Genomic DNA, 22,583 nt, shown 5'->3' with positions numbered 1-22,583 from the left:
AGGTATGAAAATATGTATCACTCCATGCTTTTTTGTGGCTTGAGAGCATAATTATTTCTTCCTTTGCTGACCTATATAGTAGACTGCCAGAAGCAAAGACTTACTCAGAGCTTGTTTTTTCCTCAACCAGTGTCTGCCAGGTAGGAGTTCTTCAAGACGACAACACTGAATGTTGACTCCATTTCTCAGTTGTTTTCTTTCACTCATGTGACCTTGTTACTCTTTTCCATTTGAAAAATAAAAGAGGACCAAGACCACAGGATGAGAAAAAAGAACCCTAGTCAAAGGGACGCTGGGGCATTTTTCCCTTTAGCCCCAGCTGAGCATGGAGCTGTAGGGACCATGCCCAGTCCCTCAGGGTGCCTTAGTTGCTTTAATGCTCCACACAGCTCGTGGCGTAATTGATTGGGCCACTGGGAACATTATTGATCATGGAGATGACCAAAATAATTGGAGCAACCAAACTGTGGTTCAGTCCAGTAAGTATGTGCCTATTTGATGAATGTTCTTGTAATTTGGTGATTTTTCTTTGTTTGTTACAGAATTTCGGTGTTGGAAGGGATCTCAGAAATCATCTGGCTTAACCTTCTTATTTTAGAGATTAAGTCATTTCATTCTGAGGTTAAAATCTTGACCCAAGGCCTGTGTCTTGTAGTTGAAACATTTGTTCCCAGGCTCCTAATATCTTTTCCTTTCTACTGCAGGTGAATAGGGGACTGAGAAATAAGCTTCTGCTTTTATTTGTCTCTGACATTTCTTTTTCGCTGTAACTGCAATGTAACCTAGCCCAGGCTGTCTGATTCTTGTATGACTAATTGTATGAATAATAGAGTCCTATGGACATGTAAGATTTCTTTGAAAGGAAGAGGTAGGTGTAGTGCCAAACTCATAGTACCCCACACCGGTGTTGACCATCTACTCTTTCAGAGACTTGTAGTATATGTGTGTATGTTTGCATGCTTAGTCGATCAGTCGTGTCTGACTCTTTGTGACCCCATGGACTGTAGCCCACCAGGCTCCTCTGTCCATGAAATTTTCCAGGCAAGAATACTGGAATGGGTTACCATTTCCTACTCCAGTGTGTATGTTTGGGTGTGTGTGATTGTTGTTACAATGTTGTATTTAATTTTACAAATATTACATATCTTTCTTGAGATTTAGAGCTCTTTTCAGGGAATTTGTGGGTTGGAAGTTTATTTTCTTGAAGAATAGTTAGTAAAATCAAGGAAAATAAGGTAGACCTAGAATGCCAACTATCAGTCCTAATTTATGAGCCATTTGTTGGGATCGAGAAAACAAATCAGAGAGTAGATAGAATCGTTCAAGAAATTTTCACTTCTCTTTTAATGGCCAAAAGTAATATATAAAAATCAACCCACTGAAAGAAGTTAAGAAACTTAAAGGCGGCTTTGACAAAATAGACTTAACTGATACTATTTGAAGGATGTACATTTCCAGCCACGCTGACCCATGTTACCTGCAACCTTGGAGATCCCACAGCTCTTAAGTATAGACCTGAGTGTGCAAAGGGAGCCAGAGAACTGGCTGGTGCCCTCAAAGTGGTTGAGACTGAGTCCCACCAGGGGAAGACCTGTTCTAGTCCAGATCCTATGCTCAAGAAGCAGTGGAAATGATGGGAGGGGGACAACACCAACCTGGATACCTGTTCTACCAAATGAGCTCTCCTGGAAGCAGACAGTTGAACAGGAGGTAAGGTTGTGTTGTTGTTGTTATGTTCTGAGGCTTCCCAGAAACAATGACATTTTCTGAGAAGCTTCATAACACTTTCAGAAGTTCCAGTAATTATTTCAGACTCTAGACTCTGCTGACAATAACACAGACGTTGGAAACATCCCAGGAGCTGTTTGCCAGAAAGAACACCCTCCATGCCCCTTATGATTCATATCTGACTGTTCACCTTTCCAAATTCCACAGACGCTTCCCTTCTACCTCTGCTTTTGTTCATCCTTATCCTAGAGCCTAGGTGGCCTTTTCTATCTCATCCTTCAAGGTTGAGTTCAAATGCCCCAACTTTCATGGTAAATACCCACAAAAATGTTGAAGCTCACACTGACCTTAGAGCCCAGCAACTCATTCCTAGTTATTTATCCAATAGAAATGAACACATGTATTCATGAAAGACTTGTATAAGAATGTTCATAAGAGCTCTATTCAAATAGCTAAAACCTACAAACAATCCAAATGTCCATCAACAATAGATCCTAGATAAACAGACTGTAGTGTAGTCATACCATGGAATACTACTCAGCAACAAAAAGGAAGTAATTACTGGCTTTCATAACAGTGAATACCTTGTGTTCCATAACAAGAAATGAGTGTATAGAGAATATTTCTATTTATATAAAATTTAAGAACATAGGTGATACTAATCTATGGTGAAAAAAATGGGAACAGTGATTGCCTTTGGCCAGGAGGGCAGTAGAAACTGACTAAAAGGGAATGGGGGAAACTGTGTGGGATGCTTGAGAAGGGTTTGCATTCATGAAATATCGAACTGTAACATCTAAGATCTGTGCATTTCACTGTATATCAGTTGAAACAATTTAAAAGAAAACCACGGAAGGAAGCACATCATTTTTTCCTAGCTCTTAGTTTTCTTTGTTTCCTATTACTTTAGAAATTAAGCTTTCCTAGTCAGCTCTTTGCAAATTTACTATCAGAAAGACAATAGAATATAATTTCACTATACTTAATGTTTATTGCCATCAGTGGATTTAAAGTATTTGCTTTCAGATCAAAGTATTTCGAACATTGTGTGGAGGAGAGGAAAGATATTTGGGGGTATTGCAAGGTTCTTTTTACTTCTGACATCACAGCCAGGTGGTTTATTCACCTGTGAAGATTATTGTTGATATCTATGTAGTTATTTATTAAGGATAGTTTTCTGCCTTTCTTTTCCATGTCCTCTCACTTACATCTACCTAGAAGACTGTGTGGATGTGTCTGTAAACTTCCTTTAATAATCCTCCTTTAGGAAATTCCCTGGTAGTCCAGTGGTTAGGACTCTGAACTCTCACTGACAAGGGCCTGGGTTAGATCCCTGATCAGGGATTTTCCCATAAGCTGTGCATTGTGGCCAAAAAAAAAAAAAAAACAAACAAAAAAAACTTCCTTTATAACCCACTGTCATAAATTTCTGTGGAATCTTTTTCTTTTATGGGAGTTCCAAATTATTTTTTGATGTGTCCCTTGACATGTCTCTCTCCCTCATTGCACTTGGAGCTCTGTTAAAGGTGGGATGTATCTTAAAAAATCAGTGCCCAGAACAGTCTCTGAAAAAATACAGGCATTCAGTAATGTTTATTGGAAATATTAATAAATGACATTATTTCTTTTCCTTATATGGCTGGTGAAGTGAGAAAGAGCTACATTCAGAGGCAAGAACTTTTGGATGGTTTGTGTTTTACAGTTGTATTATCTGTGCTCTCATAGCACATCTCTTTTTTTTTCCTCACTCCTACCCTTCCCTCCCCATATGACTATTTTATAACTGAATCAGGACAGTATAAGTGCTCCTACTAACTTCATACTGGCAAAGTTTTTGAAAAAATGACATTTTAAAATGAAAGCAATTTGAACTCCCAAAAGGGATTACTTTTCAAATAAGATTGCAGAGTTTTACACCTTGGCCTTTTGTTGTTGTGCAGTCGCTAAGTCGTGTCTGACTCTTAGTGACCCATGGACTGCAGCACATCAGGCTTCCCTGTCCTTCACTACTCTCAGAGTTTGCTCGAACTCATGTCCATTGAGTCAGTGATGCCATCCAACCATCTCATCCTCTGTCATCCCCTTCTCCTCCTGCCTTCAATCTTTCCCAGCATCAGGCTCTTTTCCAATGAGTCAGCTCTTTGCATCAGGTGGCCAAAGTATTGGAGTTTCAGCTTCAGCATCAATCTTTCCAATGAATATTCAGGACTGATTTCTTTTAGGATTGACTGGTAGGATCTCCTTGCTGTCCCAGGGACTCTTAAGAGTCTTCTCCAGCACCACAGCTCAGAAGCATCAATTCTTTGGCACTCAGCCTTCTTTATGGTCCAACTCTCACATCCATACATGACTCCTGGAAAAACCAAAGCTTTGACTATACGGACCTTTAGTCTCTGGCCTTTTACTTTCTTGAAGTCAATGATTTTTTCACCAGGCTTCTCAAAACACAGTATGTTCAGATTGGATTGGGCTTCAGATGTAATATTTAAAACAGCAACATGTCTGACAGATCCCAGAAATGAAATATGTCCATTTCTTTTAGCAAGGAGCAGAAGGCAACATAAAGCAGCTGCAGGAATTAATTCACCGAGATAGTTGACATTTTCGAGCTGACTGCCTCTTAGAGAAAATGATGTCATCCTCTAGCAGCCTAATGACAGTCATCAGCCTGAGAGGACACATGCTAATAAGGTTCATTGCTCACCTACTTTTCTTCCTTGTTTAGCCAGAGTGTCCTTGGATGTCAATAATTTTGTATTGTGTTCCTAGAATAATTTCTAAGAGGGACTGGAGTGTGAAACTCAGGGAATGATTTTTTCCTTTTTCTTTTTTGGTCAGAAAAGGGAATTAATAGATTCCTTCCTTCTTCTAGTGACTTGAAGTTCTATTTTCAGTTTGTTCATAAATAACCACATGCGGGTTGACTTGTCTTTCTAAGGCGCTGGAACCAGTGTTTAAAATGTGAAAGACCACTGCATCCAGATGCTAGAGCAGTACTGACAACAAAGAAGGAAAGGTGGGATAAAAATCTAACATTTTAGTCTCATCTATGAAGGGTTAGTCGCTCAGTTTTGTCCAGCTCTTTGCAACCCCATGGACTGTAGCCCGCCAGGCTCCTCTCTTCATGGAATTCTCTAGGCAAGAATACTGGAGTGGGTTGCTGTTCCCTTCTCCAGGGGGTCTTCCCAACCCAGGGATTGAACCTGGATCTCCTGCATTGCAGACAGATTCTTTACCATCTGAGCCAATATTGAACATTAAATCTGGAACTTCTGAAATACCTAGGGTAGGTATCCTGGGTTTGATTTTCCTCCTGGACAAAATTATTGTTTTCAAAGGAGTTCTGAGATGAATTTCCACAGACCAGGTATGAACAAGGGAATGAACAATACCAGCTTAAGGGAATGAGCCATGCCAGCTCACCCACAGCTCTCTGACCAGGGCTTTCAACTCTAATACCAGGAGTCATCTTGAACAGGAGACTTGTTAAGTTTCCCAAGCCTTTCTGTCTTTACCTCCTCCCTGATAGACAGCATCAGCATCGCCTCTTCCGAGCAATTTTGCGTTGGGGACATCCTGATAAATCTAGTGGACCTGTATAACTCCTTTTCCTAGCAAGGCCCACTGGAAATCTTTCAACTGAGAATTTTCCTGAACAAGTAAAATGTGTTGGCTAGGGGCCAATAAAGGAAGTAAGCCATGAATTTTGGAGGAAATCAATGAGTTGCAAGTATCAGAGGACTATAATTCAGAGTAGTGTTTATTGCTAAGGCGATTTTCCTGGACCCCACCTTTGGCCCCCTAGTCTTGCTAGAGATGAACTTCTGGAAAAAGAAGTTCATACTCCACTTGGATGAATGCTTGAGAGTTAGACACTTAGACTCAGTTGATAGGAAAAAAAATGTATTCTTAGCAACCAGGGTGCTCCAGATGATGCCAAGGCTCCCTACACTGGAGGGCAGGCTGGTCACCTGCCATATCAATGGTCAGTGTTGTTTTGTTGATAATGCAATGAAAAAATCCTTCTTGGTTGAATCTGTGAAAGCATAGATTCAATAAATTTAATAAACTAGGTAATTTATAACTTCTAGATATGATGCCTGTCATCCTTTGAAGTGACTGTATGTAGAATTAATTTGGTTAATGCCAATTTAGCACTATATCTGTGGAAGGCTTCTTCCAGGCTATGGAAGAGGGGAAAGATCAAGGAGATACCGTTCTTGCCTTCAAGGATATGCTGACCAAATGGTATATGAACATATGTACACAAATAACTTACATTTTATAAGGAATATGTCACATATATTTAATCATCACAACAATCTTGTGAGTTGAGTACTATTATTATTTACATGCTTTTGCCTCAGTGCAAAGTATTTCTTTTATCTATGCCTCTGTTTTCTGTAAAATGGGAATTTTAGATTAATAGTGATAACACTAATGCGAACATTGATTATGTACTATTTGTCAAGTTCTTTGGAAGTATCAGTTAATTTAATCTTCACAGCAACTCTAGTGAACTCTGTCTCCTTTTATGGAAATGCAGCAGGGTTAAGTCACATGCTCCAGATTAGAGATGGAGCTCAAATCATCTGGCTCCAGAACCAGTGCTTGAAACGAGCAGCTTTCCTCCTGATTGGTAAGCAGTATGTCCAATAGCAAAAGACATGTGACATACATGGAGGGGACATTACTTCTGGCTGCTGAATTCTGAGGCTCTCTGGAAGAATTGGCATTTTAGCTCGTTACGCCTTAGAAACTCAAGTTTGACCATGGACAGAGGGCCAGCTCTATGATTCCTCTTCATGAGTGACCTTCTAGTCCCTTGCAGATGTTCTCTTTTTATTCTTTCTTAATTCCAACACTTATTCTTGACAACTTTCCAAGTAGGAAATCTTATTTCCTATTGACTAAACTGTTGTAGTTTTTGTCTAATGCAGGGCTAATCTTTTTTTAAAAACTAATTTTTTAATTGAAGTATAGTTGATGTGCAACATTATAAGTTACAGATGTACAATATAGTGATTCACAAGTCTTGAAGATTATACCTCATTTAAAGTTATTATAGAATATTGGCTGTGTTCCCTGTGTTGTACGATATATCCTGGTAGCTTGTTTTATACCTAATAGTTTGTACCCCTTAATCCCCTCCCCCTATATCGCCCCTCCTCCTACCAGGAGGAAAGCACTCGAGGCTGCATTTGGGCCAGAATTAGGTGTGATGGTCATTCATGGAGAGAGGGAAATTGGTTCTGGATGAAAGGTCAGGGATGTGGTTATGGTTGTGGCTTTTCTTATTGCTTCTTTTATGTCTTTGATGAGCATTCTCCTTTCTCTAGGCTCATTTCCTTCCTCACCTATGAAACCACTCTATTTTCTGGACTTCAAACAACTATCAGTGTAAGGGATGGCCACTATCATTCGTAATTGTCTTTTTAGGAAATACCAATAAAAATGTTCTCTAGATTTTTTTTTTAGACATCATGGAAAAAAATTTTTTTTCCCTCTAGGGAAAAAGAGTCAACTGAAATGTCAATTAAAATCAGACTTTTTTCACAGCGAGTAAAATATTTGTGGTATCTAAGTATATGATCTCTATTTTGTGTTTTTTTTTTAAATTCACTTAAGGGTTTTGAAGAACTGGACCTTTGATATCTTACCTTAATTCTTGAAGTCATGCATAAAGATACTTCAAGAAGAGGCTGTAGGCAACATGAGTACAGGAGAAACATGCTGGAATTCCTTTCTTTATAGGTTAGGCCATGAATGTTGGAAGGAGAGAATCAGGTTCAATGACTGAGACAAACAGAGAAGAGACAGACTTGAATCTCCGTGTTGACAGGTAAGAAGAGACGTTTTATGGCCCAAATGTTAAGACAGAGTGTTCAAGCCATTCTAGTCAAGGGGCGCAGACAGTGGAATACCACAGAAGCTCTCTTCTGAAGGCTGTTAGGTGATATTCCTGGTCATTGTCCATACAGAAATCTCACAACAGGGTGGAAAAATTCACTGTCTTCATTAACATTCTCCCTTGCTCTCACTTTGCATCTCTCTGTCCATTTTCTAACTCTGAATGGAAGTTTCCTGGGAAACCTTTTCTATGAATGGAATGTATGAGGTTTGTCCCATGGGAGAAAAAAAAAAAAAAAAAAAAAAACCACAAGGAACTACAACAAAGACCTTCTTTCCCTGAAATATTGCCATGGGGAGCCTATAACACCTATCTTTTTTCAAGAATGGGTGAAGATTCTCCCCTTCTGATATTCAGGAGTACCAAGAATGTTGCTCCTCTATTTAATGGCAGAGTTTCCTTTCTTATTTATTAAAAAAAAATGAAAGGGGTTTAAAATTACTTAGGTTTTTAAAAAAATACTATGATGGAGCCTTCTCAGTCACAGATAAGCATCAGCTCTTTCTGATCTGCTCTATTGTCAGCTAAGGAATGGCTCGGTTTGTACATTGTTCTCTCTGTGCCAGACAGAAGGGAGAGAAAACCTTATCCACACAGGCTCCTGTTACTAGCAGACACTCCCTCCTGTTGAAGTTGGGCTCTGGGAACACAGTGCATTCAATAATTAAAAGAAGATCGGCTGGCATTTGCACAGGTTACTGATATAGCGTATCCCAGATCAACCTGGAGTTTTTGTCTGTACAATGTCGTCTAATTATTTTTTTTTTAAGCAATGAGAGAGAATATATAGGCTACTGAGCTGTATTGCTAACATAGGGAACACTTGAGGAGTAGGGTAGGGGGGATGAATCACTGGTAATTAAAATCAGGTTTTTGCTTGAAACCTCTTACTGCTTTTCTACAGCAGCTTCCTTGCTATAGTAAGCATTCTTTTTGACCTGGGTAAAAAATGTCTTTAAAAAAAAAACAGTTTTACTAGATGTAGTTTACATACCATTAAATTTACCTAAAGTATATAATTTGGTGGGTTTTAGTTTATGAATTTGTACAACCATCACTATAATTTTAGATTGTTTTTATGACTTCAAAAGGAAGTACCCATTGTTGTCACACCCTGTTCTCTCCTTCCCCCACCAGCCCTAAGCAACAACTAATCTACTTCCTGTCTCCATAGAATCTGTGGAATCTTTCATACATGAACATGCAATGTATGTTTTTTTGGTGACTAGTTTCTTTCACTTAGCATGATGCTCTCAAGGTCTGTCCACGTTGCAGCAGAATTTCATTACTTTTTAAATCACCGAATACTGTTCCGCTGTGTGGATGAAACACATTTTGTTTAGCCATTTATCAGTTGATTGACATTTGGATTGTTCCCACTCTGAGGCTATTATGAATAACACAGCTATGAATATACGTGTACATGTTTTTGTGTTGACATCTATTTTCATTTCTGTTTGGTATTTACCTAAGAGTGAAATTGCTGGGTCATATGGTTAACTTAATTTTTAATGTTTTGAGGAGGTTCCAAACTGTTTTCCAAAATGACTGGTCCATTTTACATCTCCATCAGCGATGTGTGAGGCCAACATACACCTGTCTTTTTGCATTTTTCTCTTGTTTATGGGGTCCTAAAGCTCTCTGAAAGATCAGAAATGTAGCAGGTAGTTCATGTTGACACCTATTTAGGAAGTCTCCTTTCTTTTCACAAACTATAAACATACTATTTTCTAATGAGGAGGTGCTACCACCTATGAAGTAGGAATACAAATTTCTTCTTTGATTTATAATAATATTCAATAATTACAGAAGAATCTGTGTATTTAGCTTCATATGTTTAAACGTTCCAGACTACTAATGTTCCTTTTTAAAATTCACATTCTTTAGTGTTTTTCTAGTTAATAATTTGTACCTTGATTACAGGTCATTAATGCCTATTTTGTTAATAAAAGCAAGTTCACATTTGGATTTCAAGGTGTATCATTTATCTCATAGTGACTCCAAGCAATTCAGTTTTTCATCTGTAGGAACGTTTAGGCCAAGTTATCAAACAACTCTTATAGACAGACTAACATGTAGTCTTTGGAATTGAAATGTATGTATCTTTTGTTTAAACTTGACCTCAAAGTATTAGGTATGGAATGAATTTTACTGACTCAAATGTTGTTCCATATGCCAAACCCTTATCTTAGAAACATAGTATATAAGGCTAATAAGATAAACCTGTTTTTAAGACAAAAAAAATTGTCTTCCATGCATTTAGATTTATTTCTTCATTGTTCTTAATGTGAAGGATAGTTCCCTATTTCAGACATTAGTTGGCATTTTGTCTTTAGTTTCAACATTTGCTAATAGGTTACGGGCCCAGCTAACCTTCAGGACCAACTTGGAGCAGCATTCTTAATGAGCAGTGAGCTTTCTCTAGATACTATCACTCCTGCAACTTGAAACCAAGTCTCCTAAAGACATGTGTTGAAGGACAGGGCTTGATTTCAGGTTTCCCTTTGGCTTGTTTCATCTCCATTTGCTGACCCTGGATTATGCAGATAATATCCTGCTTTGAGGAATCTGGCCCCTGTGCCAGGCCTTGGCTGTCAACTACATTATAACCAATGGTTCAAACACTTCTTTTACATAAAGACTGTTTTCTTCCCAGCTATCCTTCTAAGATATTCATGGCTAACTAAAAATACTGCTGAATCCTGTTCTTGAATAGAGTTTCAAGGTTAACATGGAAACTATTATCACTTGCTTGTGCTGCATAAAAATCTGTTTTATCTTTGTAACAGTCCTTTTATTAAAAAAGCATTGCCATTCCTCTGTTACACAAGTATCTTCTAAGATACCAAGCTGACTATGGCTTGCTGGCAAGAAAACAAGTTATGGTTATTTATATGCCAGTATGCATTTATTCCCATCCAGAGTTATATACAATTAATTTATGATAATCGATTGTGACAGCAAAAAGAACTTCTACCACACTAGCTTATATTTCCAACAACAGAAGAACACAAGTCATTTTGATAATGTCTTGTGTGTCCAGTGAAGTAATTTCCCTATTACTGGCTTTTAGTGAGACTTTATAATTAAATCAGAGTGAAAAAATGCTGACAGCCACCATTGTGTCACATTTATTTCAAGTGTAATGTCAAAAATTTCATGGATGGCCATTGAGGCATTGAAGAAACACAAAGATTAGAGAACAGAAATGAGGTCATGAAGGTTTATGTTCATTTTCCTGCCTTCCCAAAATAAGAAGGGTAAACATAAATAAAAGTATTTGCTTAACAAGGCACTTGAGTTTCTTTATAAACCAAGAATGGATAAGATGGGAATCTACCCTCAGATATTTTTTTCAAATATAGTAAATCCCTTAAATCAGTCCTTTACAAAAAAGTTGCTTGTATATACAAGGCTGTCTATGCCTATATATGTTCTTGCCTGGAGAATCCCAGGGACAGCGGAGCCTGGTGGGCTTCCGTCTATGGGGTGACACAGAGTCGGACATGACTGAAGCGACGCAGCAGCATATATATATATATATATATATATATATACACACACACACACACACACATATATATGTAAAATCTCCTTTAGATAGATTTAAGAGAATTACTTTGTATATTTTATATACATATAAATACTTATATATGTGTATATATATCTATAAAATGTACACGTATAAAATTTTATATGTCACTCATTAAGGATTTGAAAACATGTTTATCCAGGTTTTTGTTTTTCATGTCTACCTATGCACTTTTTAAAAACGTTACCAAAAGAAAAGCATTAACAGCATTGCAAGATTAAAGCTATGTTTTATGGCAAATGATTTTAAACTTTAGGAAACCATCTTTAAAGGCTGCAAATGAGTGCCTCTTTTTCACTTAGGCCAGTGGTGATTGTGTATTGCCTGGAAATACAGAGACACTCATAGAGCGTGTGGACTAGTGTGCATTCCTGTCCTCATTATAACGTGGCCTGGGGCTTGGAGCTAAACATTTTTCTAGAACATAATGAGCTGTGTACTGTAATGAAGGTGTTTGAAATTGATTTGACTGTTATTTAGTATAAAAAGTCCCAGATCAAAGACTCTGGCAAACCCACAGACACATAGGCGTCCACAGACAAAGGATATCATATGATGGTCGAGGGGCAAGTGGAGAGGTGTAGTGGCTTAAGCCGAGCCAAGGAATCTATCAAGCAGTTATCTGATCATTTTTATTTCATGTCACCATACATTACTCACAAATTGCCATATGGCACTAGATGATTTGGGGGATTATTTTGAAGAATATTACAAAACCCAATTTAATTTCTCTCGTTTCCTAGTATTTTTGCATTGCTCCTTCATCACAGTCATGGACACCCTCCCAAGCTCATTTGTAAAATGAATTTTACTGAATGCCATTTAATCTTATTGCCATAGTTACAAACCAAGAAATCAAAGATTGCTAGGCTGAGCTGAAAATAGCTGACTTGATACATGGTAGAGGACTAATTCTTATGCAAAGCTCTCTACTCACATACAATCTCTGATTCAAAGAACAATGGAAAGTTTGATCCTTGAAAACCCGACCTTCTGATGCTTTTTCACTCTTCAACACAGAACAACCATAGGTTTGAATGCAGTGTGTAATGCATGTGTAGATGAGGTTCTGCTTTGCAACTTGCTGTTTTAGCTTCTGTATAATTATTGCAATGAGTTCACAGCATATTTGTCTTAATATTTTCATAAGCAATACTGGGGATTTTTATAACCACTTGCAAATTATAAAGCTAGGAACCAATGTGATGTTTATAATTTAAGAAAGGCTTAAATTATCTCTTGATTATTACTATTTACAATTGATAAATTTTATCTATTTACCTGACATATCTTTCTATCTATATATGTATATCTATCTATTTACCTGTATATATGTATGTATGTATGATCTATCTATCTATCTGTAACTCTATCATCATGAAGCAAATCCATAACCTGGATCAAACATGTACTCAATGGGAGAGTCTCAGGATTTCTTACATGAAAAGCAATTGAGGGGCTAGACACTAAAAAGCTTACTTTTGTAGGTATATGTATACCAGGATTATACATACCCATATATATATATATATAGAGAGAGAGGCTAAAGAGATAAAAAGGTTATCAAAATAATTAGAATAAATATATTTGAAGGAGAGTTCTATGATTGCTTGACAACAAATCAGTTTTTAAGGTTTTTCTCAACACCAAATCTCCTTTAGTCTAATATTCAATATACAAAAAAAACCCATTCTGTGTGCTAATGATTTGTCACCATCTAGTTTGTATTATTCTTGGTTCTTACAAACAATCAAATCAATTTCTTTTGACATTTATTTCATTTTCTTGGGTTTCCTTTCTCTCACCTGTAAAATGAGGAGTTTAGACCTCTGAGATCTTTGTCAGGCAGAAAATTTTGTTTTAATTGTTCTTTAATTTCCACTAATTCAACCTGCAATTTATCCAGTTTAAATTTGATGATTTAAGGCTTTGGTGTATTAGAAAATAATTTTATGGTATTTGACCAACAATTCAAAAACAACCATAGTCACAGAAGATTCAGAGTAAATAGGAAATACAGCATGTATTGAGGGAGTCCACACAATGAGGTTTGCTATACTCACCAGGGCAAGAAGCCAAGAGGCCAGAAGCTGTATCACTATTGCTATGCAGCACTTGCTGACTGTCCTGGGGCTTCTGAAAACTCCTTTTTAGATGAAAAAATCTCTGGAGACTTCGAGCATCCTGGGGAACTTCTCAGTGAATGTTGGAGGCACAGAAGCTACCATGGTGGTTTCTTTCTCTAACCACCTCACTCAGGAGGCTATGGGGCATACTGGCCTCACCCATATAGGAAAAGGGGATGCTAAAAGAGGTTTTGCAATGTACGTTCCAAAGGGCCTTCTGTTGGTTTGAAAGTGTGAGAAATGCTGGGTTAAGCAAAGGAAACAGGCTTCTTCTTCTTTTTTTTTTTTTTTTAATTTTTACTTTCACATAGGTAATTATGTATACAGTCAGGTAATACAACTGTTATAGTCAGTCAGTCAGTCAGTTCAGTCCCTCAGTTGCATCCAACTCCCTGTGACCCCATGGACTGCAGCATGCCAGGCCCCCTGTCCACCACCAACTCCCAGAGTCTACTCAGACTCATGTCCACTGAGTCGGTGATGCCATCCAACTTCTTTACTGTAGGACTTCTCTAGGACTTTAAAGTTCCAGTTTCCAAAAATGTATGTCCCCCAAAGTAGGAGGATGCAACACTGCTTACTTTTTTATTAATTAAAAAAAAAAACACTGCTTACTTTTTATTAACCTTTTCTCCTCTGGCCCACCAGTACTGTGTGAAATGACTGTGTCATTAAATGCAGTTGGGCAGAGTAGCTAATAGGTGTTTTCTTGAGTGTCGCATTTGATCAGTAGGCAGAGACTTCCTATAGTTATTCTAAGAAGGGCTTGGAGTGCTGGCTCTAGTTAGAAGGAAAGAGAGGGATAGCAGGGTTTGATATACATGGATTTGCCATCCCCACTCTTGTTCTCAAGAGTCTTTCTGAATCTTTCAAACTTCACTCATAAATATGTCCATATCCTGGAGATTTCAATTACAATTTGACTGATCTAAGATACTTTTTAAAAAAATATTTAATTTCAATTGGAGGATAATTACTTGACAACGTTGTGTTCATTTCTGCCATGCATCAGCGTGAATCAGCCATAGGTATACATATGTCCCCTCCCTCTTGAACCTCCCTGCCACCTCCCACCCCAGCCCGCCCGTCTAGGATGTTACAGAGCACCAGGTGTTCTGCAGCAACTTGCTGTATCACAGGAAGCTCCCTGTGTTATAGAGCAACTTCCCGTTAGCTACCTATTTCACATATAGTAATGTATATATTTCAATGTTACTCTCTTAATTCATCCCACCCATTCCTTACCCTGCTGTGTCCATAAGTCTGTTCTCTATACCTGAGTGTCTATTCCTGTCTGCAAATAGGTTCATCAACACTCTTGATTTCACATAAGTTGGAAGCTCAGAAAATACCGTGAAGACTCTCTAGTGGGCTGCAGGTCCAGAAGCTATGGCCCTGTTCACTGGAGGTGCTGCTTTAAGGGCAGAAACTATTAGAACCAAAAGAGCAAGAGCCCTTTACATCAACACACACTTTGTAGGTGTAAATTTCATTCACACAAGTACAGTCAATGAAATACTGCATACATTAAAGGCATGCTCATCTGTTTATTATGAAAGAGGAATTATGTTTTGGGCTATCTTTTTTAAAAAACCTATTGAATAAAACTTTATTAGCTATTTGGAGCAAAAAACCCCACACCTGTTTATTGTACACTAGATAAACTGTAAAATACTTATTAAACTTTACTGAAAATGTAGTTACCATTCCTTGCATTCTTATGAATATATATCATCACATTATATTCAGACCAATTAGATCACAGCTAAATATAACCCACGTTTGGATGATGTTAGCAGATGTTAACATACTGAGTTATTGCTTATACATCATCTGTAATTCAGCATCAAAAAATGTGGTAGACATGGCTTATTAAAGATAATGTAGACAGATTTTAAAGGTGACCTGTGGTTAATGACAAATAATAAAATGTTAGGGTTAAATTGATTCCCCCAAAATGTCTGTGAGAAGAACAGAGTATAAGAGCAGACAGTTTGAACCAGACAAAAAGGCTAGAGCCCAGTGCCTCTGAAATAGCCGACTTGTGTGGGACCCATGTCTTGCAGGCTCCAGTGTATGCTTGGCCCTTCAATTACTGGGGGAAAAGGTGACAATACTGGAACTGTTGTAGAGTGCTTAGTACAATTACAGACAAAACAAAAAATGAAGCAGGCTCCTCCTATGAGTTTTTTACCCAGAACTTTTTATGGAAATCATTATCAAAATATTGGTACTTTGATTTCAGATTCTTTTATCCACCTGCCATTGCTGGGAGAGTTGGGTAATATGGAAACTTTAATACTTTGAGAAGAACAATTTTTTAGTGGCATCTGTATTGTTAATATTTATGTTTTGAATACACCCATGGTTCAATTTCATACCTTAGGTAGGTGTTTCTTATAGGCAGAAACTACCAATTATATATCTCTATTTCCAACCATCGATCTATCTCGCAAAATAGTGACACGGACCCATTTCCTAAGGATTGCTTAAAGATAAATGAAAGCTCTATGCTTGCGATACCCAAAGTAAAAATCAAATCAAATATATATGAAGAGGGAAAGGGATCATATTAAACATTAAATGTTACTAACATTTAAAAATGTGGAGTATGAGAAGTCTGTCACAGTTACGGTTGTGAATGACTGTGCCCTCTTTCCAGCTTGCCTTTTTGTGTCTTCTTGACAGACATTAAGGCAGAGGTTGGGCTCACATATATAGACTTTGGAGTCAACATCCGAATGTTTTGGGGAAGATTTACTTGTGTCTCCCAAGCCCAGCCCATAGTAATTATTAAAGAAAAACTTTGTGAGCAGTGAGGAAATAGATAATGGGTGGAAGAGATGCTTATCTAGGATCTTCACAGGTGTTTCTGAGCTGTCGATTTTGGGGGTGTTTTAAATCTCAGTTTTGAATACTTACTAGGTATATGATAGATCCTCGTTTATTTTGGAAAGATAAACTTTATAATGCGGTAAAAGATTTTAATTAATTTAGTTATTGAATCTTTATCAAAGCCTTTGTTGCTGCATTTTTCTTTTTCTTAGTGCAAACCTTGGAAAGGCAGAGTTTTACAAACCAGTTTTTATATGATGCTGTGGTCTGGAATTTCTGAAAACATTCCCAGTTAAGAAATGTTGAAAGAATTATTTCTCATAAAAAATCAGTGCTAACTAGATGGAGCATTTTTTTTTGCAAAGATGGCTAATGAGCAAAACCAGATCTTTACCTCTTAATAAGTAATATAAAAGGTTAAAAATAACCAGTGTTTTACCAAAGGCTGGATCCAGATATGCCCTGTATCATACATTTTGACATATTTTGACTTAACATAAGATGACTAAGAAAAATCTTAAAATGCCTCTAAATGGCTCAAGCTAATGAACAAGTAATTGAAAGTGAGTTTGGGGTAAGTAATGCCCCAGGAGGAAGATGAGAGTGGAAGATAATGATCTTTGATTTTGTCCCTTGAAATGAGGCCAGCTGAGCATAGGAAACTGCTTAGTTGAAGCTAGGCATGTGGAAAAGGGCTACGGCTGTGAAACTTCACTGAGCCTTGTCCCAACCTCTGGACAATCCTACCACGCTACCTTCCTACATCTATAGGTCCTTTATGGTCTAGATTAATTTAATCAGTGAGTCTTTCATTTAACAAGTTTTTAAATGCTACCTGTAATAGAAACATTTTGTCTGAAGCAACGGGGACTGGCAGTGGGTCAGTGAATGAAAAGTCAAAGCAGGGGAATCACACAAAAAGAAATTTTTTAACTTAAGTATTGTATTTTAATATGACATATATAAATATACTTTCATCTACTAATCTTTGATATTGGCCCATGGGCTATTCTTTGGAGTTTTCCATAGCTTTTCTCATCTAAACTAGACCATAATGCACTGTCATTGATTTCCATTATCAGGGATATATTTAAAATGGAGCAAGAACTCAAATATACATGCAAAGCAATTTGAGTGCAGAAGTCTGTATTTTTCCCTGACCATTTACCTTTCGCCCACAACTAACTTAACAGCATTTTTTTCTTAGTGACTGATTTATATCGTTTTTCAAAGCATGCCTTTGATTTTCATGGGAACAATGATTTTTTTCTTATTCTGCTTTTATGTCTTTATTAATAATAATGAAATGTGCAGGTGGCACCAACAGGTGTAGAAGGCAAAAGTCTACCAAATTCTAAGAGAAGCACTACCTGCCCAGAGCCTGCCCGGTGCTTTGGCATGAGTCGCTCCGTTAAGAAAGCTTCAACTATGTATGTGACAGATTTTAGGAGGTGAGAAAACAAAAGGGAATAAGATGCCTTTATGGTATAGCACCAATCCCAAAGAAACACAGTGACAAAGAATGTTTAAACTACTGCACAATTGCACTCATCTCACATGCTAGCAAAGTAATGCTCAAAATTCTCCAAGCAAGGCTTCAACAATACATGAACAGAGAACTTCCAGATGTTCAACTGGATTTAGAAAAAGCAGAGAAACCAGAGATCAAATTGCCAACATCCATTGGATCCTAGAAAAAGGAAGAGAGTTCCAGAAAAACATCTACTTCTGCTTCATTGACTATGCCAAAGCCTTTGATTGTGTGGATCACAACAAACTGTGAAAAATTCTTCAAAAGATGGGAATACTGGACCACCTTACCTGCCTCCTGAGAAATCTGTATGCAGGTCAAGAAGCAACAGTTAAAACTGGACATGGAACAACAGACTGCTCCCAAATTGGGAAAGGAGTATGTCAAAGCTGTATATTGTCACTCTGCTTGTTTAACTTATATGCAGAGTATATCATGCAAGGATGGATGAAGCACAAGCTGGAATCAAGATTGCCAGGAGAAATATCAATAGCTTCAGATATGCAGATGACACCACCCTTATGGCAGAAAGCAAAGAGGAACTAAAGAGCCTCTTGATGAAAGTGAAAGAGGAGAGTGAAAAAGTTGGCTTAAAACTCAACATTCAAAAAACAAAAATCATGGCATCTGGTCTCATCACTTCATGGCAAATAGATGGGGAAACAATGGAAACAGTGACAGACTTTATTTTCTTGGGCTCCAAAGTCACTGCCGATGGTGACTGAAGCCATAAAATTAAAAGACGCCTGCTTCTTGGAAGAAAAGCTATGTCCAACCTAGACAGCATATTAAAAAGCAGAGACATTACTTTGCTGACAAAGGTCTGTCTAGCCAAAGCTTTGGTTTTTTCAATAGTCATGTACGAATGTGAGAGCTGGACCATAAAGACAGCTGAGTGCCAAAGAATTGATGCTTTTGAACTGTAGTGTTGGAGAAGACTCTTCAGAGTCCCTTGGACTGCAAGGAGATCAAACCAATCAATCCTAAAGGAAATCAGTCCTGAATATTCATTGGAAGGACTGATGCTGAAGCTGAAGCTCCAATACTTTGGCCACCTGATGTGAAGAACTGACTCATTTGAAAAGACCGTGAGTCTGGGAAAGATTGAAGACAGGAAGAAAAGAGGACAACAGAGGATGGGATGGTTGGTTGGCGTCACCAACTCGATGGACATGTGTTTGAACAGGTTCTGGGTGTTGATGATGAACTGGGAAACCTGGCGTGCTGCGGTCCATGGGGTTGAAAAGAGTCAGACACAACTGAGCGACTGAACTGAACTGATACGTATACACACACATACACACACGGCCTTCCCTGGAAGCTCAGCTGGTAAAGAATCCACCTGCAATGCAGGAGACTCTAGTTCAATTCCTGGGTTGGAAAGATCCCCTGGAGGGAGGGTAGGCTACCCACTGTAGTATTTTGGGGCTTCCCTGGTAGCTCAGATGGTAGAGAATTTGCCTGCAATGCAGGAGACCTGGGTTTGATCCTTGGGTGGGGAAGATCCCCTGGAGGAGGGCATGGCAACCCACTCTAGTATTGAATCCCCAAGGACAGAGGAGCCTGGTGGGCTGCGGTCCTTGGGTTTGAAAAGAATCTAACATGACTGAGTGACAAAGCACACACACACATGCATATAAATAAATACATGTATGCTGCCGCTGCTGGTAAGTCGCTTCAGCTGTGTCCGACTCTGTGCGACCCCATAGACAGCAGCCCACCAGGCTCCCCTGTCCCTGGCATTCTCCAGGCAGGAACACTGGTGTGGGTTGCCGTTTCCTTCTCCAATGCATAAAAGTGATAAGTGAAAGTGAAGTCGCTCACTCGTGTCCAAGTCTTAGCGACCTCATGGACTGCAGCCTATCAGGCTCCTCCATCCATGCGATTTTCCAGGCAAGAGTACTGGAGTGGGTTGCCGTTGCCTTTTCTGAAATACATGTATATGCATAATTAAAAAAAAGCCATACAAAGCAGTACAAGAGAACAAAGTCTAATTCTGTGTGTTTAAAGAAGCTTTCCCTGATTAACACAGTTCATACTAATCTTTCTCTTCTCTCATATGGTTATTTTCAAATATGCTTCATATGAATGATAAGGAAATGAGGACAAAGGCACTTCTGTCAAATTTAAGTTTATTGGAAAAAATTGTAAGTTAGAAGTAATTGTTGCAAACAGTGTGCATCATTGAAACACTGCCTTGGTGGTACCATTTCTGTGAGGGATGGTTGCGTGAATTGAGTCTAAAGGGGCAGGAGGAGGTGAAAGCATCTATTATAAAATAAAGTTTAACTGAGAATGTTCTTCTAAACCTTTGACAGAGTGACTGCAACTTTTTAATATTTCCAACTATACTATAAATTTCACCATGCTGGACTTGGTTCCAGAATATCTGTCCTGTCAATGGCCTATATGGTATGCTTGAATTGATGATTTTCTTTTTGATGACAGTTCTAGGTCATCAGTTCAGTCAGTTCAGTCACTCAGTCGTGTCCAACTCTTTGTGACCCCATGGACTGCAGTTCTAGGCCATAATAATGACTAATCAGGGAGGCAATCAATGGAATGTGCATAGTGCATTTGATTCAGTGGGATTAGTATGACTGCATAATGTGACAGGTATTGTGACATTTAAAACATTTAATTGAATTACACACATGGCCATTCTATCTACTGGTTACTGTTAGAACCCAAACATCTACACTGACAGGCCAGAAAAAAATTTGATTTTAAAGACTGGTCATCATCACTGAAAAGCAAATCATGTTAATACAAAAGTTTTAAATTAATAAGGTAAAAATTTAAGGTATTTTTTTGGAGTCAGGATATGCTTGTTGGAGACCAAGAAAAAAAATTAGAAAAATACAAAATCTCTCTGGAATTTGTGTAATATTAGGACCTTACATATAAAGCATTTCAGTGGCTGTTATTCTTGCAGTAAAGTTTTCTTTGGCTGAGGTTACTGTGAAAGTTAAAGATCAGACAATAGCACCTTAGATAAATGAGAAATGAGACAGAAATTCAAATACTGAAAATATTAACACTTAGGAAAATAAGATGAAATACAGCTTTTAAATTACATCAGTGGCAGGAAAAATAATCATTCGTCCCACACGAGGTTGTTTGATTATGAAAAAAAAGTGATAAAATCATTCAGATAGTTTACTGTTACCCTGGCCTTCGGATGGAACCTCTGTCCTTGGTCAAACAAAAGCCAGCCATTGGTAATAAGCAACCACAAATGTCTGGGGATATCTTTTTAGCTGGAAGCTTCTGAATTAAAATGAACAAGTCATTATTGTTGGAGAGTCAGTTAGGTTGTTGTACCTTGGAAAAATATAGTACCAATCTGCCAGAAGCCAGAGAATTAACCTTTTCTATTTGCTTTTGGAGCACGTTTTTATTTTGTATTTAGAAATAATTACTTCCACTTTTCACACTGATTCCCTGTTGTTGCCAGTTGTAAAATGTGTGTTATCTTGTTTTAATTCCTATGTGTTATGAGGAATGTGTTCAGATGGGAGAAAGCTTTCGTAAGGTCTTATTGCCTAAGATGTGGGCTACTGGCCTTCAGTTTCCCAGGCTGAGAGTCAACGTTATTAACAATTTTTTAATGTCCTTTTCCCCCCAGATATCTATAGTTAGCAATTCTAATATGAGGTTCTTTCTCTAAAGCCTTATTAAAAAAAGAGGAATTGTTGAAGAATGACTGGCTTTCTCTTTTGAAATAATGATAGATAACATTTATTGACTGTTTAGTGCATATTAAGTTTTATAAACATTACTTCCTTGACAGAGTGGCTATAACTCTTTGATATTTCCAACTATGCTAAATCTACACTTTAGCTCTCCGAGATTGATAACTTTCTCACTTAGGTTAGAAATCATTTTCAAAAAAGGTAAAATCATGACTATCATACAGATCTAAAAAAAGAATGTCCATTAAAGATTTTATTATTAATCAATGAGAGGAACATGCAGATGTTACAACCTGTCTAAAAGAGAATCCAGAATACAAACACATTTGTAGTCAGAACCATTGAAGTGAGTGTATAAATGGAGGCAAAACATGTTTTCCATAGCAGGATAAAAAAGTCAATTGATCTTCTACTTAAATGAACAGAATTTGCATCTCTGCAGACAAGAAATGTATTGTGTTGCTGTTGGTTATGTATGACACACAGAATTGTTGAATAGCTCCCTGGAGAGAGATCCCCTAGATAATGCATAGTTTTCCACTTAAGCACAAAATTTCCCCTCCCTTCATGCCCACTTGTGTGTGTGTGTGTTCATGGATTGGAAAAATAAATTAATTTTTTTTTTAAATTTTTATTTTATATTGCAGTATAGTTCATGTCAGTGGTGTGTTGGTTTCAGGTGTAAAGCCAGGAGATTCAATTATACACATACATGCCCAGTTTATATATGGTGATATCAAGGTTCAGAGGGGACAGGCTTTTGAAATATTCATTAGTAAAGAAAGTCACTGTATTATGGTAAAGAGGAGATATCTGAGTCAGTGGAAATGAGATACATGAGATGAATGAAATCACTGAAAGATGTCCGCACCTCCAGAATCTTATAGAGAAACTGATGAAATAAGGAGTGAAAGAGGACTGCAGAATGTTTACATTTGACCCATTTGAAGTCTGAACAAATGAAGCAAAGGATCCAAAGTGATGTTCATGCCCTTCAACTGATTCCTGGCAATGGAAAGTGAAAGTGTTAGTCGCTTAGTTGTGCCCCACTCTTTGTGACCCCATGGACTGTAGCTCCCAGAATCCTCTGTCTGTGGGATTGTCCAGGCAAGAATACTGGAGTGGGTTGCCATGCCCTCCTCCAGAGGATCTTTCCAACCCAGGC

At 37.9% G+C, this 22,583-nt stretch overlaps 1 protein-coding gene across 38 annotated transcripts in view; it reads left to right on the top strand.

Moving 5' to 3' along the window:
- LOC145509795 (uncharacterized) overlaps positions 1–22,583 on the top strand; it is a 1,222,357-nt gene that overhangs the window by 225,344 nt on the left and 974,430 nt on the right. For 15 of the 38 annotated variants that reach the window (XR_014056442.1, XR_014056451.1, XR_014056449.1 and 12 more), the window contains one exon: positions 7,483–7,885. The gene's annotated coding sequence lies outside the window, so the exon portion shown is untranslated. Of the gene's footprint in view, positions 1–7,482; positions 9,602–22,583 lie in introns of those variants that run through there. The other 23 variants (XR_014056444.1, XR_014056448.1, XR_014056437.1 and 20 more) reach the window with 5 other exon arrangements.

Source organism: Giraffa tippelskirchi, chromosome 6 (genome assembly GCF_054371585.1).
Source record: "Giraffa tippelskirchi isolate mGirTip1 chromosome 6, T2T-mGirTip1v1.2.pri, whole genome shotgun sequence".
Classification (NCBI taxonomy): domain Eukaryota; kingdom Metazoa; phylum Chordata; class Mammalia; order Artiodactyla; family Giraffidae; genus Giraffa; species Giraffa tippelskirchi.
The sequence above is the reverse complement of the archived record's forward strand: the minus strand, read 5'-3'. Positions and strand labels throughout refer to the sequence as shown.